This window comes from Anolis carolinensis, unplaced genomic scaffold, assembly GCF_035594765.1.
Source record: "Anolis carolinensis isolate JA03-04 unplaced genomic scaffold, rAnoCar3.1.pri scaffold_8, whole genome shotgun sequence".
NCBI classification, from domain to species: domain Eukaryota; kingdom Metazoa; phylum Chordata; class Lepidosauria; order Squamata; family Dactyloidae; genus Anolis; species Anolis carolinensis.
Window position 1 is genome coordinate 24,947,209 of NW_026943819.1, and position 15,307 is coordinate 24,962,515.

The 15,307-nt window shown below is 37.8% G+C and overlaps 1 long non-coding RNA gene across 1 annotated transcript in view; it reads right to left on the minus strand.

The window, feature by feature from the left end:
• The window catches only part of LOC134293519 (uncharacterized), a 57,178-nt gene that overhangs the window by 32,575 nt on the left and 9,296 nt on the right, over nucleotides 1-15,307 (minus strand). The window contains exon 3 of the long non-coding RNA XR_010000457.1: nucleotides 2,571-2,648. This is a non-coding gene — a long non-coding RNA (uncharacterized LOC134293519). The remainder of the gene's footprint in view (nucleotides 1-2,570; nucleotides 2,649-15,307) is intronic.

Genomic DNA, 15,307 nt, shown 5'->3' on the forward strand with positions numbered 1-15,307 from the left:
GTCTGCAAGTTCAGCAGCTCAGCGCTTTAACACACTTCGCCACCGGGGCTCCGTACATTAAAACTTGGAAGTTCTTTTTCAAACACCCTGTATTATATGACATGATAGATAGGGCCTTAGCAGACCCACTGAATCAATGGGTGAATGGTGAATCAACACTCTCAACCAACCACCAGCCAAAAGCAAATATATTTCACCTAACACTGTTCACTTGCCCTCTTGATGTCCTATTGGAAGTCCCAACTATTGAATCAGTTCCCAAGTCAACACTTTGATTACACCCTGGATAGCCATATCCGTTGATGTAAGGTGACTATAAGTTCAAAACAATTGTTGCTATGTGCTTCCGAGTTAGAGTGGATATGTCATAGGACAATGATGGGCAACCTTTTGCTCTTGGTGTGTCAAAATTCACCAAAAAACCTAGCATGACTTGGGTGGTGTGTCACTTTGAGAAAAAAACCATAATTTCGCAATATGTATAGTTTAAATAACAAAAATATATAATTGTAATATATAACTGTATTTAATAAATCAAAAACTATTTACTGCCATTATTTCCATGTACAACAATCTATGGTACCTCTTGCAGTTTCCACGCTGATTTATCTCTATTCTAGTTTCAATGTAGTCATGAATAATGAATAATAATAATATAATAATAATAATATAGTAATAAAATGATAATATACTACAATAATAATAGAATAATAATGTGCACAATTCCCATGGATTAAACAACAAAACCACTGGACCAAATCACACCAAATTTGGCCACAAAAGACATAGTCATCCAATCAATCTGCATGCGGCAGCGTGTCAGTAAAAATGGCTAGGCGTGTCAGTGTTGACACGCGTGTCATAGGTTGGCCATCACTGTCATAGGGTTTCTTTGTAAGTTGTGCTCACTGTTCAGTTGACTTTAGCCATTGCCTTCCTCTTAGGCTTAGAGAGTATTACTTGCCTAAGGCCACCAATGAACTTTCACCACTAAGTGAGAATTTAAATCTGGTCTCCCAAGAGTTCCAACACTCAAACGACTACATAATGGTTGCTCTCAGCTATAAAATACGTGTTTATACACAGATGGGTTAGTAATAGATTTTGAATATTGAATGATGGATTTGATATTTCTCCTTTTGGTCATGTCTCTGTCAGGAATGGGGGAATTCCTCATCATTACACTTTCTGGAGTATGTTTGCAACACTGTTCGGTTTCCATGAAGCCCTCAAGGCAATCACTTGTGGCGCTCTTAGCAACAAGGCAAATGATAGGAACAGCAATAAGAGCAATAACAGTAAGGAGAAATCTTCACTCATTAGCCAGATGAGCCTCTTGAAATGACAATAATAGCTTCAAGGCCCATTCCAGGAAAACTGAAGGAAGGACAAGTATGAAAGAGCAGCATTTGCTTCCAAAGAGGAGACAGAAAAAATGCTGAAATGATTTTTCATGAGGAAAGAAGCTACATAAAGTATGCAACCACAAGACCAGTGCCCAAAATTTCATCTACTTGCATTCAAAAAAATATGTCCTTTCCAGGAATTTTCTAGGTAGCCTCCAGGAGAACTATGATCATTTGCAGTTGAAGTCATTCATTTCAATAATTCACTATTATCCATTATCTTTCCATGAATGTATCCCCTGTGGATATGAGGGTTGTACTGTATTTTCGAAACCCCTAAAATGGCAATATACCAAGATATCAACTGTATCACCAAGCTGTTGTGAATTAATAATTTTCCCATTTCCTCTGGTTGTGAGATGGCTTGTTTCTTTTCAAACTCTGCTAATTAGACTTCATGCAATTTGAGAAATTAGAAATATGGGGATGGGACAGTGGGATAGTTTGTGTTTTTGTCTTTTTTTCTAAGCTGTATGAAACCCTTCCTGTCTATTCTATGGATTTGGTCACTTTATTAAAGACTCTTCTGAATACATCACAAACTTGCAAGATTCGAATTGTAATATACAGTTCAGACATAGGAACTTCAGCATCCTAATGATTAATATTGTCCTAATTATTGTCCTAATCTTCCTGCTTCTCAGCAGGGGATTGGACTGGATGGTCCATGAGGTCTTTTCCAACTCTATGATTCTAATTACCGTATATACTCGAGTATAAGCCAACCCAAATATAAGCCGAGGCACCTAATTTTACCACAAAAACTGGGAAAACTTATTGATTCGAGTATAAGACGAGGGTGGGAAATGCAGCAGCTATGGGTCAAATTCAAAAATAAAAATAGGTATTAATAAAAGTGCATTATTTGAGGCATCAGTAGGTTAAATGTTTTTGAATATTTATATAAAACTGTAATTTAAGATAATAATATGACTTTAATAAGAGAAGACTGTCCAACTCTGAATATCTATATACTGAAGTATAAGCCGACCTGAATAGAAGCTGGCCAGGACCCTCACTCGAGTATAAGCTGAGCGGAGCTTTTTCAGCCTTAAGAAAGGGCTAAAAACTAGGCTTATACTTGAGTATATACAGTAATATTCCTCCACAGTGAGCCCCAGAAGGGAATGTCATTTTTCCTGTCTCCCATTTGCCACCAATTACCTTGCGTCATCCAGTCTCCAGCAATTTATTCTCATTCTAGTCTTGAATACCTATGTGCCGCCTTCGGTCTCACCTTCCCTGTAAAAACATAATAATACTAAAGGAGGAGAGAAACTTCAATAAGAGCAATGAAAGCAATTAGAGGTCCCATGGATGGAAGGATTTTCATATGAGGACAGATGAAAAAGATTAGGACAATTTAATCTGGAGCGAAGATGAGAGCAGCAAAGATGGCAGTGAATGAGCAGAGGTCAGACTCTGTACTTGTGTTTATCCTCGCCTGTATTTCAAGGACAAAGGAAAAGAATGGTAGAAAGCAAAGATATAAACAGCCTTCTGTTTCATTCACAACTATGCTTTGATGATGATGATGACGACAACAATGACGATGATGATACATTTGAAAACATTTTCAGCTGTTTAATGGATATTTCTTTACAGCAATATTCATAATTATAATGAAGAATATTTTTTGATAATGACCATAAAGTCTGGGATCCTGTTGGTTATGTGCAAATGCCCACCTTATCTATATATATACTAGCTGTGCCCGGCCACGCGTTGCTGTGGTGTTGTCTGGTGGTGTTGGTGAGAAATTGTTGAGGTAGTGGTGGTATTGAATGTCTGTTGTATGGTTGTCTTTATGTTTAGTATGCACACTGAAGTGGATTATATGGCAGTGTGGAGTCAAGATAATCCAGTTCAAAGCAGATAATATAAGATTCTAAATAAATTATATAACTGTGTGGAAGGGCCTTGAGTCTACGTTGCCATATAATCCAGTTAAAATCTGATAATCTGTGGAAGAGGCCTAAGTGAGGCCTAACTGTGCCTGTCCCCTGGGCTGAGTAGGTTGCTAGGAGACCAAGTGGGTGGAGCTTAGCCTTCAAACTGGCAGCAATTGGATAAAAACTATTATTCCTCTCCCTGTAATTAGGACTTTATTTTTATTTTCCTTTTTGTTGTATCAACCTAGAGCCGTGAATGATGGGTTGTGTTGTCAAATTTCGAGGTTGGGGGGCCTGTAGTTTTGTTGTTTTGTCCGCTGCCCTGATGCCATCACTCTTTTATATATATAGATAAAAGGGTAATGAAATTTCGGCCTAGGACAAAACAACAAAACTACACATCCCAGAAACACTAAATTTGGCAGCACAACCCCTCATCCATGCCTCTACGTTCATACAACAAACAGCTCCAACTACTCCAGAAAACGGCCTGACTTTGAGACTGCAAGGCTATTCACTGCTATTCCACCTGGCCAACAAAGGATTCCCATAAGCCACAGCAATGCGTGGCCGGGCAAAGCTAGTGCTTCTATATTTGTTTCTTGTTCACAGCAGAGGTTGGTATTCCTCTTTCTACAAGAACCTAAGCCTTTCCAATCTGGAATCATTCCTCCCCCAATGGCCATTCCTTGAAAACCAAGGAAGATCAGAGAAGTATCTGGCTCTGCTCAAAATCTAGATGCAAGTTGATGACATTATCTTCTGAGAACCCATCAAATCTCAATGGAAAATGTATTTTGCTTTACATGTGGCCATGGGGCATGGAACTGATGTTTGTCGAAGTGTGATCTATTGCAGAAAACCCTTAAAGCTTTGGGTTCTGAAGCACTGCAACAATAATTCCAATTTAGGAGTTATTAACTGCATCAATACAACTTGAACATCCTGGCTGGATGCTATGGAATGCTGGGATTTGAAGTTGATGAAGCACCAAGACTTTTTGACAAATAAGGCTCAAGACTTTGTAAAACTACAACTCCCATGATTTCATAGCATTGAACCATGGCGGTTCAAGTCATGTCAAACTGTGCTAATTCTAGATATACCCCTTGCGTTATGCTAGATAATATATGATCTCACCCTGAAGGGACCATAAACCAGTAAATAGTAAACTTTTGCCTATGTAGCTTTGCCCCTCCCTTCTTGTGAGCTGATGCCTTTCTCCAGGAAGTTCCAAGGAGAGAAGAAAGCTCAGAGTAAACAAGTTAGGTCATTGGTATCACTTGTGCCAAGTGGGTGTGGAAGGTGAGGAAGACCCTCAGCCATTGGTCAATTTTAGATAAGCCAAGATATATATTCTTTGTTAACTGCGCACATGTTGCAACGGCCATTTGCATGGTACGGACCCATTAGAGTGGGTGCCTACGGCTGTTTGCCTTATCATTAGCTGTGATAACAATAAAAGGCTTGTTTTATTGCTCTCTTGGAATTCTCTCCTTTACTTCCCCTCCGGGCCAGTTTCCAACAACCCAATGTGTCTCTCCACTTGACTTTAACCAACTAAGCTTCTCAGTAAAATGTGCTCAACTTCTATTCCACCTTATCAGCACAAAATACCATCTCAGGAGCAAGTTATATATTCCTTCCTTCTGCCTCTCTTCCCATTGAATCTTCAAACTTCTACTGCTCCTGTTCGCTTGAAAAGCACGGCTATATAAGGTCAAGATTGACCCACCTCATTCCTGCCCAGTCAGCAACAAGAACACTTTCAAAAGTGCCAGCGATGGAAATACAAGTGTCCAATTTTCATGGGATGCTGAAGACCCACTTTCTAATTTGGTCTTGCTTCCCTCCAGCTCTTCTTCTTCCCACCCACATGGCTCCGTTTGCTAATTGCTTTTGAGACCATGCTTTCAGAGACAAGGAGTTCCTATTCCTGAAGATGCAAATCAAAGACATCAAAGGCAGGAACAACTCACTTGATGCTACCCATGAGTATACAGCTGTGTGTTTGTCTGACCGGGTTATTTCCTCCTTGTTGTTGTTGGGCCGAGGGAAGCTGTTTGAAAAGCTGGAAGTGCCTTGCCATTGCAACCACTCCAGGAAGCCAAGAGGCATTCGCATCTGCTCTCTTGCACTTTCTCCTCCTTCCTGCGCAGCTTTACATTGCCAATTAGGGATGCTTTTCCTGACATCAAACAGTACGGAGATGTTCTCAGGATGGAAGGAATGTGGATTTAGCAGCCTCTGGAGTCTTTGGTGTTCTCATTACAACGGGCAAAGCAGAGATCATGTAAGGAGTGGATGCAAGAAAAGTTCTTTCTTTACAATGTACAGTAGAGTCTCACTTATCCAAGCTAAACAGACTGGCAGAAGCTTGGATAAGCGAATATCTTGGATAATAAGGAGGGATTAAGGAAAAGCCTATTAAACATCAAATTAGGTGATGATTTTACAAATTAAGCACCAAAACTTCATGTTATACAACAAATTTGACAGAAAAAGTAGTTCAATACGCAGTAATGTTATGTTGTAATGACTGTATTTACGAATTTAGCACCAAAATATCACGATATATTGAAAATATTGACTACAAAAATGGCTTGGATTATCCAGAGGCTTGGATAAGCGAGGCTTGGATTAGTGAGACTCTACTGTACCTATTTTTTTTTTGTGTGTCAGGAGCTACTTAAGAAACTGCAAGTCGCTTCTGGTGTGAGAGAATTGGCTGTCTGCAAGGACGTTGCCCAGTGGACGCCCGGAAGTTTTGATGTTTTTATCATCCTTGTGTGAGGCTTCTCTCATGTCCCCCCATGGAGCTGGAGCTGATAGAGGGATTTTTCAGATCTCTTTCTCAGGATGTAGCTCACAATCCCAAAAGGTTAGAGTCCTGACCTTTGGTCCGATTCTCATATCCTTGCAAATCTTGCACATTCTTACAATTTGAGTGCAGAGATGCTCATATTACCCCTCCTTTGTTTCATCATGAGTCGGATTCACCAAGTCTCTTCTCAGATAGGAAGACAACAGGCTGAATGTACCGTATATACTCGAGTATAAGCCCACCCTAATATAAGCCGAGACACCTACTTTTACCACAAAAAACTGGGGAAATGTATTGACTCGAGTATAGGCCAAAGGTGGAAAATGTAGCAACTACTGCTAAATTTCAAAGGTAGGTTAAATGTTTTTGAGTATTTACCGTATTTCAAAGAAAAACAGTAAACTAGCTCTATAAAAGTAGGGTCAACAAAAACAATATGGTATTAACAATAACATAATAATAATAATAATAATAACAACAACAACAACAACAACAACAACAACAACAACTTCATTTGTACCCTTCCCTATCTCCCCATGTGGACTCAGGCCAGCTTTCAACATAGTTACAGGCAAACATTCAGTGCCTGTATAAACAATGCAGAGCTAGATATAGATCTATAATTATATATAATAATTTCACATATGCATTTTCCCCTGGAACGTTTGCAAATCCTCTGTGTCTGTCTGTGTGTGTGTGTGCATTTCCCCTACAATATTTGCAAGCTATATATATATATAGACATGTCTATATATATTTGTGCATTCATTTTCCCCCTGTAATATTTGCAAGTCCTATATATAGGTAGGTAAGAATAGAGATATGAATATCCAGACATTTCTCTTTATATAGATAATTATATCTATATAGGATTTGCAGAGACTTGCAAACATATGAGGGTAAATTCATATATAAAAATAATGTATATGTATGGCTACAGATATACAGGTACATGGATCTATATGTATATAGGATTTGCAAAGACCTGCAAACATATGAGGGGAAAGTTCATATATAAAATTAATGTAGGTAGATAGATACAAATATAAAGGTACATAGGGATTGCAAAAGCTTGCAAGGAATTAATGCCTATATATCTGTAGGAGAGTTTAACAAATATTTCAGGGGGAAATGATTTCATAAGATTAATGAATAATATATTTTTCTTCTTCCTGACTTGCAAGGGCGTCTTTCCCTTTTCAAAACATTCCCTTGGTTAAGAGTGAGGGAGGTTTTGGAAAAGTAAACACTGATAAGGGAGGGTAAGATGAGAGATAAATATATCACATATTGCAAGCAACGGCCTCTAGGCTGCCAGCTTGACCTTGACCCAATTATAAGCCAGGGAGGCTTTTTCAGCTCATATAAAGGGCTGAAAAACTCGAATAATAATAATAATAATAATAATTATTATTATTATTATTATTATTATTATTATTATTTTATTTATATCCCGCCTCCATCTCTCCCGAAGGGGACTCGGGGCGGCTCACAGATAGTATCAGATAAAAACAGTGACAATAAACAATACATCAGTAAACAAAAACATACAGCAATTATAAAATGTAAACATTAACTTATGAAAATAAAAAAGCACTTAATAAAACACGGAATAAGAAACAGCGAAGTTGAGTAATAGACTAGCTAAAGTGCACTTTGTTAAAGTTGTAGTTGCACAGCTTCCAAGATGCCGAAGATGGGAAAAGCCCATATATACTTCTATCTATGTACAATTGTCTGTCTCGCCAATGTATAAACAGCATTGAATGTTTGCCATATATATGTGGGGCCAGGCTGTGGCGCAGCTGGCTAGTAACCAGCTGCTATAAATCACTACTGACCGAGAGGTCATGAGTTCGAAGCCCGGGTCGGGTTAAGCCTCCAACCATTAATAGCCCTGGCTTGCTGTTGACCTATGCAGCCCCGAAAGACAGTTGCACCTGTCAATTAGGGAAATTTAGGGAAGCTTTATGCGGGAGGCTGATTTACAACACCATAAAACTGCCAGCAAAACACGAGGAAAGGAATGAGGAAGTACAGCCACTACTGGACGGTGAAGCAACAGCTCCCCCTGTGGCCGGAATCATGAAGCTGGAAAAATGTTTAAAATGCCTCTGAGTCTGTCTAATGTATGTTGTTTGTCTGTTGGCATTGAATGTTTGCCATATATGTGTTCATTGTAATCCGCCCTGAGTCCCCTTCGGGGTGAGAAGGGCGGAATATAAATACTGTAAATAAATAATAAATAAATTTTGTGATCCACTTGAGTTCCCTTCAAGGTGAGAAGGACAGGTTCTGAATAGAACACTTTTAAAAAATGTGCTCAGACTAAAATGACTTTTCTTTATCCAAGGACAATCTTTGCACTTTCTTTACAGCAACCACACCGTATGCAAAACACATGTGCATGAAAAAATATCGGGAAAATATTATAAAAAATGGCCATTAGAATGCAAGAGACTCCCTGCTGGAGCGTAATCCGTTATCACTCAGTCTCACTGCACTCTATTCAAACTGTGCACCCAACCTTAGCTTTGCAAAAAAAATATATGCAAAGGTCAAAACAACAAATTGCTTAGAGATTATAAAAATCCCATTTCCCATTCGCGGGAACCTACTCCCAAGAAGCTTCCAGTAATTTGTTGTTTTCACCTTTCTGTATATATTTCCAAGCTTGACTCTGCCAAGTCCAAGAAAGCACGCAATGCTGGGATGTGTGTTTCTCAATGTTCAACAAAAGTCGAGGAGAGAGTGGGTAGAAGTTCACCGAAAGCTTTTGGCTCTCAATTCACTACAATTAGTCAGGCAAAGCGCCTTTGAAAATCTGGAACAGGCTGGTTGTGACTAATTTCATTGTGACCAATTTCGAGTGTGTTTGTATTACAGTACCCTTGACAGAGAGCTTAATGAAAAACACATTGGGCTGAATAAATTAAATTTTTGCACACATAAGCTTCCTATCCTCCTCTTCCTGACTTTAAAGTCCAGGAATAAGGGAGAAATTCACTTGCTGCACATAAGCAAAACATCTTAATTTATGCTTTTTGGATTAATGTGTGGAACAGAAAATCTGGACTTTTTTGAGTCTGGCAATAAATTTATTTACAAAGAACTGTAACATTAGGGCAATTTGGGGGGGGGGGGGGTTCAAATTAACTTTTCCCAACTCTGACTTCAGGAATTGTCACCATTAATCCGTTTAACCCATGAAAACCTATGAATCTGGGTTCCTGTCTTTTTATGAATGTGTAGATGTGTTGGAGCATTTCATGTTTTGTATTGATGCCACTTTGGTGGAGCATCCTACTGAGAAAAGTTCCCTTGGACAACTAGCTAGCTCTTATGCAAGGATTATTTCATTTTAAAATATTGCTATTAACATACATATTTTAACTAGATAAAATTATATTATGGGTGTACCAAAAGGGAAAAAAACACAAAAATAATATATATCACAACTCAAAAAATTACATAGATATCGCCAGCTAACATACTGCATCTACAAATTACTGTATATACTTGAGTATAAGCCTAGTTTTTCAGCCCTTTTTAAGACTAAAAAATCCCCTCTTTAAGACTAAAAAATCCCCTTTAAGACTGAAAAAGGCCCCTTGGCTTACACTCGGGTGAGGGTCCTGGTTGGCTTATATTTGGGTCAGCTTATACTCGAGAATATATGGTACATTTATTATTTTTCTCTATTATTATTGGTATTATTACATTTATTATTTTTCTCTATTATTGTTGCTACTATTACATTTATTTTACTCTATTATTATTATTATTATTATTATTATTATTATTACATTTATTATTTCACTCTGATCTTATTATTATTGTTATTATTATTGTTGCATTTATTATTTTCCTGTATTTATTATTACTTGAATTATTTTCCTGTATTTATTATTATTATTATTATTATTATTATTATTACATGTATTATTTTACTCTATTATTATTAAAAGGATACATAAGCACATTTACATTGAAGAAGATGAGAATAATGATTTTATCAGAGTTGGACAGGCTTATCTTAAATTTGAACTTTATGTAAATATTCAAAAACATTTAACCTACTGATGCCTCAATTAATGTAATTTTATTGGTATCTCAGCTTATACTGGAGTCAATGTTTTCCCAGTTTTTTTGTGGTAAAATTAGATGCCTCGGCTTATATTTGGGTCGGCTTATACTCGAGTATATATGGTACTCTAAATTATACTAAATGGTTCATGTGTCACTTCCAAATTGCCAGATTATGATTATGTACACTATTCTTTGTCCTCTACAAATTATCAAAAAAGACATTTCTAACACTAATCCATATTTCAACTTTAAGTCTTCTCTATATATTAGCACAGCTACTTATTTTAACTAAAGCCTAAATAAAGTTGACTCCTGCCCCATGTTTTTCTCCATTATTAAATCACTAGACTCCATTATGCATTTTTTAAAAATTCTACTTTTTTCTTTAAAATATCAATGCATGTTAAAACAGTAGATATGGCTCTTAATGAGACATGCCGCATAATCACAGGATGTCTATGCCCAACACCGTTGGGGAAATTGTACTATTTAGCTAGTTACGCACCACCTGATATCTGCCAGGAAAGTAGCAGCAAGCAGTGAAAGGACCAAGACATTGACATCTCCGTCCCATTCTCTGTCCTGATATCATCCAGCAAGCCAACACCTTAAATCAAGAAATAGCTTTCTAAGATCTACAGAGATACTTGCAAGAACACCTCAGCAAGCAAGAGTCCAAAAGTGGCAGGCTAAAACCTGGAACCTCAAGCCATGGATGATACTGAATGAGGATCTCTGCCATGGGCACACAGAAGACTGGGCGACTTGGAAGGCTGATACCATGAGATGCAGAGACAATCTTAAGAAATGGGGCCACAAAGTGGAGTCCACGACATGCGAGTATGGAGAAAAGCAAACTACAGACCACTTACTACAATGCAATCTGAGCCCTGCCACATAACCAATGGAGAACTTTCTAAAGTGATATCAGAGAAATGGCCAGCTTCTGGTCAAAGGAAATTCAGCATAATGCTAAGTTTTTAACTTTTTGGTTTTTTATACATTACTAGCTGTGCCCGGCCACGCGTTGCTGTGGCGAAGTATGGTGGTATGGAAAATAAAGTACAGTAGAGTCTCACTTATCCAAGCCTCGCTTATCCAAGCTTCTGGATTATCCAAGCCATTTTTGTAATCAATGTTTTCAGTATATCGTGATATTTTGGTGCTAAATTCATAAATACAGTAATTGCAACATATCATTACTGCGTATTGAACTACCTTTTCTGTCAAATTTGTTGTATAACATGATGTTTTGGTGCTTAATTTGTAAAATCATAACCTAATTTGATGTTTAATAGGCTTTAACTTAATCCCTCCTTATTATCCAAGCTATTCGCTTATCCAAGCTTCTGCCGGCCCGTTTAGCTTGGATAAGTGAGACTCTACTGTATTGAGGAATTGGTGGTAGTTAAGGTAAAGGGTAAAGGTGTGGAGTCCAGATAATCCAGTTAAAGCAGATAATATAAGATTTTATGGGTTATATAGCTGTGTGGGCTTTGAGTCTACACTACCACCTAACCCAGTTAAAATCTGATAATCTGTATTTTATAGGCAGTGCGGAAGAGGCCTAAGTGAGGCCTAACTCTGCCTGTCCCCTGGGTTAGTGGGTTGCTAGGAGACCAAGTGGGCGGAGCTTAGCCTTTTAACTGGCAGCAATTGGATAAAAACAATTATTCCTCTCCCTCTAATTTGGACTTTATTTTTCTTTTCTTTTTGTTCTATCAACCTAGAGGCGTGGATGATGGGCTGTGTTGTCAATTTTCGAAGTTGTGGGGTGTTTAGTTTTGTTGTTTTGGCGGTTGCCAGGATTCCATCACTCTTTTATATATATAGATAGCTGTATTCACAATTTGCTTCTGACACGATAAATAAATAAATGCATCCATCTTTTTGATCCACCAGCCTGCTCTCTTATTCTTGCTTTGTGAGTGTGCTGTGTATGGGCATTTTTGTGCAAATTGCAAGAAGCCATGTCAAAAACATGCAACTTGTCCAACTGGAAGCAGAAACTTTCATAAAATCTGGAGAATTCTCAGCTTGATATTAATATCATGTGGAGATAGACGCTCTCATTGAGAATGAGAAATTGTGCCAATATTTTGAGCATCTAGAGATCTAACCCATGGTTAGCTGGTTTTCTACTGACGTTAATCTTTCAAAAGCAATTTTACCCCGATTTTTGCTTTGCTGGTATTTTAAAATTCTCATTTGCCACCTTCAGTCTCCTTCTGCCTTGAGATAAAAGCATTGCAAAATAATAGTTTCGAGCGTCAGCCACTGAGATGGGCAAACACTGAAGTTGCTGAGAATGTGGGGAGGCAGCAAACAGTAAAGTGGGCTGTGAATCTTTTGGATCATTGGACCACCAACCTCAGGATTTTCCCATTAGTGCACTGCCTGTTGTGTTGCTTGACTTGATGGATCTGCAGGCCTGTATTTCAAACGGTTTGTTACAAGAAGTCAGAGAGCTCTGTGCAAAGTCTGCAGAAAGGCCAATTCAGGCTCTGTGGCACCTGACAATTCAGTCCCTTTTTGATAAAGGAGATGGAAAAGGAGAATGCTAGCGGCCCTGTTCTTTTGTGTTGCGGAAGAGTTTGGAGACTACACTTTATTAAAGTTCATGGATGCTGTTGAAAAATACCTCATTTTGGAAATAGGTTTTTTATTTTTATTTTTTACAGTATTTATATTCCACCCTTCTCACCCTGAAGGGTACTCAGGGCGGATCACAATACACATATACATGGCAAACATTCAATGCCATTATTAGACATACAACACATAGACAGACACAGAGGCAATTTAACATTTCTAGCTTCTGGCTTCATAAGGGTATCCTCGATTCCGGCCACAGGGGGAGCTGCTGCTTCATCATCCACTTGTGACACCGAGTCCTTGATGGTAGTACTTCCTCATTCCTTTCTATACACTGCTAGCAGTTTTTGTGGTGTCGTTGTAGGGACCATAAGCCAGAAAATAGTAAACTTTTGCCTAACATAGCTTTGCCTCTGCATATATCATATAGCCTTTATATAGACAATATAAGCACTTTGTATGAACCAAAGTAGTATGTACAACACAGGGCCTGTGCCGCCTCCCTTCCTGTGGGCGGGTGCCTTCCTTCAGGAATTTCGAAAGGAGAGAAAAAAGCTCAGAGTAAACAAGTTAGGTCATTGATATCACTTGTGCCAAGTAGGTGTGGAAGGTGGGGAAGATCCTCAGCCATTGGTCAATTCTAGATAGGCTGAGATATCAAGTTCTTTGTTTGCTACACATATGTTGTGACAGCCATTTGCATGATACGGTCCCACAAAATGTGGGTACTTACGTCTGTTTTGCCTTATCATCAGCTGTGATAATAAAAGGCTTGATTTATTGCTCTCCTGGAATTCTCTCCTTTACTTCCCCTCCGGGCTAGTCTCCAACATTGTAAATTAGTTAAATTAGCCTCCCCACATAAGCGGTACCTAGAATTTTCTACTCAACAGATGCAACTGTTTTTCGAGCTGCTTAGGTGGGCAGCGAGCTAGGCTATTAATAGTCAGGAGCTCAATCCAACCCAGGCTTTGTTCCCATGACCTCTCGGTCAGTAGTGATTTATTGCAGCTGACTACTAACCAGCTGTGACACAGCTGGTTTCCTACTCCTTTCAAAATGTACAGGATATGTGTGGCCAAGACACATTGCAGTGGAGTCAAGATGGCATTCACAAAGAACAGATTAGTCAGGAGAGGTTGCAGCAGTTTGCTTTTGCTTTATCACACTGGGAAGGACAAATCCATGTGAGTTTACACCACCATGGATAAGCTGTGGACAGTGGAGGTAAATGGAAAAAGACAAGAAAAATGAGGCAATATAGTATTAACTGGGGCGGTCCCTGCCAAAATAGAGGAGTTGGAAAATATGCTTTCTTTGCAGCACAAAACACCAGAAAGCCTGGGCAACTTTCATGGATGACACTCTCTGCTTGATCTCAGACATAAGAGTGTTTTCATTTACTCAGTGAACTCAACTAAGTGTTTAAGATTCACTCCGAATCCTTTGGGGACCCAACTTTCTACAGTGGGAAAGTGTAAGCCGGCAAAAGAATATTTGCCACGTCTTTGAAATGACAAAACAAAGTTACATTTGTGCCCTTGAAAACATAAGCAGCTGGCAACAGTGTTTTTTGAGTGAGTGTGTGCAATGAAATTGGGTTAAGTCTCACTTCTAAATCCCTCAGGAAAATCCAGAGACTTGTAGGTCAAGATACAATTCTGGGCTTCTCTACTTAAATGGATAAGGTAACTCAGAGGTCTTCAAACTTTTAAAGTGGCGGGCCGGTTCATGGTCCCTCAGATTGTTGAAGGGCCAAATTATCATTTGGGAAAAAAAATGAACATATTCTTATGCACACTGCACATGTCTTATTTGTAGTGCAAAAAAACCCACAACAACAATTATTTATTTATTTATTTGCTACATTTGTACTCCACCCTCTCTCACTCCGAAGGCGACTCAGCGGCTTACAAGTTGTATAATTATAATAATAATAATAATAATAATAATAATAATAATAATAATAATAATAATAATAATAATAATAATAAAAATAATAATAATACAAGGGTTGAACCCAGGTTAAAAACAGTAACAATATAAAACACATCAAATGTACAGAGACATGTACAATTATAAAAACAGACATCTACATATACAGGTAAAATAGCAAACTTAATAACATAGTTAAACCACAAGTTATATTATATTATTAGCATAGTACATATTAGCATTATATATTACTACTAGCTGTGCCCGGCCACGCGTTGCTGTGGCAAAGTGGTGGTAGTATTGGTTAAAAATTGTTGTGTAATTTTTATTTGACGTTATTTGTATTTTTTAATTAATTTTATTGTAAGTTATCTTTTTATTTATTATATTTTATTATTTTCTTGTATTATTTTTAGTTATTTTCTGTTATTATAGTATTTTATTGTATTAATCTTTTATTGTAAGTTATCTTTTTATTTATTATATTTTATTATTTTCTTGTATTATTTTTTAGATATTTTCTGTTATTATAGTATTTTATTGTATTAATCTTTTAGTGTTTTTAA